Here is a 243-nt window from a genome sequence, read left to right as displayed (position 1 = left end):
CCAGCTAGCGTTTGCATGTAAGTCGAACTCAACAAACATAAACATGCGTCTTTATGAACACATACATGCAAGTACCGTGTTCATACAGTACCGTATAAAGTCCCATATATGTGAGTATACACATGTGACAGTACAGAGCAGCGTGTGCGTCCCTGTGTGCGTTTCTTGGCCACCACAGTTTCCGGCGCGCGGGGGTGAGACTCAGGCGTGAAGCGGGTCAGTCCCACCACGTGACCACACACA

The sequence above is a fragment of the Penaeus monodon genome, chromosome 32, assembly GCF_015228065.2.
Source record: "Penaeus monodon isolate SGIC_2016 chromosome 32, NSTDA_Pmon_1, whole genome shotgun sequence".
NCBI classification, from domain to species: Eukaryota; Metazoa; Arthropoda; class Malacostraca; order Decapoda; family Penaeidae; genus Penaeus; species Penaeus monodon.
This window is presented reverse-complemented; position numbering follows the sequence as displayed.